Source organism: Coptis chinensis, chromosome 6, assembly GCF_015680905.1.
Source record: "Coptis chinensis isolate HL-2020 chromosome 6, ASM1568090v1, whole genome shotgun sequence".
Taxonomy (NCBI): Eukaryota; Viridiplantae; Streptophyta; class Magnoliopsida; order Ranunculales; family Ranunculaceae; genus Coptis; species Coptis chinensis.
Genome location: NC_141461.1, coordinates 80,391,826 through 80,394,186, shown reverse-complemented (window position 1 = coordinate 80,394,186; position 2,361 = coordinate 80,391,826). Strand labels below are relative to the sequence as shown.

The 2,361-nt window shown below is 34.8% G+C and overlaps 1 long non-coding RNA gene across 1 annotated transcript; it reads right to left on the bottom strand.

The window, feature by feature from the left end:
* Nucleotides 1–1,054: 1,054 nt before the first annotated feature.
* LOC147494730 (uncharacterized) lies at nucleotides 1,055–1,955 on the bottom strand. Its single transcript, XR_015198930.1, has 2 exons — nucleotides 1,783–1,955; nucleotides 1,055–1,687 (listed from the first exon to the last, which is right to left on the bottom strand). It is a non-coding gene; the product is annotated as an uncharacterized LOC147494730 (long non-coding RNA).
* Nucleotides 1,956–2,361: the final 406 nt, after the last annotated feature.

Genomic DNA, 2,361 nt, shown 5'->3' with positions numbered 1-2,361 from the left:
TGGATTATCCTTCCAATTCGATGCTTCCCAAGTGATATCTACCCAGTTGAATATTCCAAAATATAATCTTCCCATGGAAGATGTCAATCAGAAATATGCTGAGGGATATATAGCCAATGTATCTCATGTTCCTTGTTTTCAAGACTCTCATTCTGATCAACTTCATAGAACAAACAACTATCCTCCAATGCAGGTATAGCTTTAATTTTACTTTTGGTATACTTCAACTAACTGACGAACTTATTATCTTTATAATATATATTTTTTTACATTGTTGTAGGCTTATGATGATGACACATTTTGGAAGACATTCTTAGATGAGATGGACAATGGGAAAAATGGAGGACCAAACAATTCAGAGAAATAAGCGAGGATAAGAAACGATGGCTGGTAGAGTAGTTTGGCGGTCATAGAGTAGTTGTTGGATTTAGTTGGAAATTCAGAAGAGTTTTTATAGCTTAAATTTGAACAACCTCTGTTAGAACGAAAATTCTAGTTAATGGCTTGCATGTAATATTTTGTTTTATGGAGTAGCACTTGTTATACTAGCTGCAACTTGTTTTATGGAGAGAGAGAGTTGCGCGCCACAAAGAAGGGATCGAATCTTTTTATTTATTTATTTATGAACTGTTTTGCAACTTGAGGAGTGTTGTAGCTAAACCTGATACTTGCCACCTCAGTTTGTTCATATAGAATTTTCGTTTTTATTTATGTATCCATGAAGATAATAAGCTTATAATCTCTGAATCTACTAAATTCTTGGATTACCAAATGTGTAAATTGACATTCGTTGTAATACAAATGCAATTTTGACCCTACCATTCTTGGATTTCCAGAATGAGTGCCAATTCAGTGTTGTATTTTATACTGAATGGCAATTTTGTTTTCATAATATTTAGTGCCATACGTCATTGTCTTCATTTCTGATAAGGAAATCATCTACTGCCTTCAAATGTATTTTTGAAAAGTTTTCTTCGTGATATGGATTGTTGGGTTAAAATGAAAACTAGGTAAATCTAGATTCATGTTTACTTTTTAACAAGCCGTACAAACATTCTACAGAAAATATAAGGAGATCTTGATTTACATTTCCAACTCAAGAGCACTACTTTGAAAAGGTTTAACCTAATTTACAGCAATTTAGTGGTGAAAAGTTGCCACAAATCCTACTATATAGAAAAAGAAGTTCCCAAGAGAAAATTTTCCACATATCAAAGGCACCCTTAAGAGAACAATTGTACAGATGGTTGAGCCAAAGATAATCTTCACCCAGATGCAGGAATTTTTGCTGTCTTCAGTGGGGAAATCTACTGATTTCTTGAGATGATACTTCTAATTACAATTCGGGAGTGCTACGGATATTGAAATTTTTCCCCTTAAATCATGCAAACAGAAATATGACACTGATGATATAGAAAACAGTTCTATACTAGTAAGAAAATTTGTATGCAGTCTTGAGCTATCCAGAGTTCCAGACTAAAAGTGCATATGGAAAGAAAAATGACGACAGTGTCAGGAAGTTACATCTTATGGCTGAATTTCTGATGCTCAAAAAAAATTCACTGCGTATATTTGATTTGAATCACAAATGGCCGTAGCGAATGAATATATGCTCATAACCACCTCTTCCACACTAGCTATCAAATGGCCCTAACAAAGTAACAAATATCAAGGTGTAGCTACTTCACTGCATATAGCATACACAAACTTCAATAAAGGACCAAGCTGATCAACGGAAAAGGAACTTTATTGCTCAAATTTTACAAACAGAACAAGAAATACCTGCAATTCCGACTCTTGTGTTTGTGTTTAGATTTTCTCTCTTTCCTCGTCCTATTAGCATCTTTATTCTCTATCTTTGCTTGCTTCCTGGAATGCTTTTTCGAACCGTCCGACCTAACCTTCTGCATCTTCTTCCAATCATCCTAGAGGGCACCCTCTTCCGAAAAGTTTTTGGACTTCAGCGAAGGTTGTAGTAGGCAAATATCGTACTTATAAACATGTTCGTTTTGATTTTTTAAAAACTCGAGATAGGCCAATATCTCGGTAAATCTCGTGGGTGTTCAAATTATGTTGCAGGTACAAAGCGGAAACAAGAAAGAAAGGCAAGGGACACGTGTCAAAGATTGACTGGATCCAGGCCAAATGAGGCACTATATAAAACTAGAAGGGCATCAGAAAGGGTTCATGTTTTTCATTCAATCCAGATTCTAAAAAACTGTAAAAACAGGAGAGAGAAACAGAGAGAAAGAGAGATTGTAAACATTTATTGCCAATCAATAAAACTTTGATTCAATTTCTTCATTCACTCTTCCCATTCATTCTGATTCATTAGTAAGGTTGTGTGATCTTAGAATACTT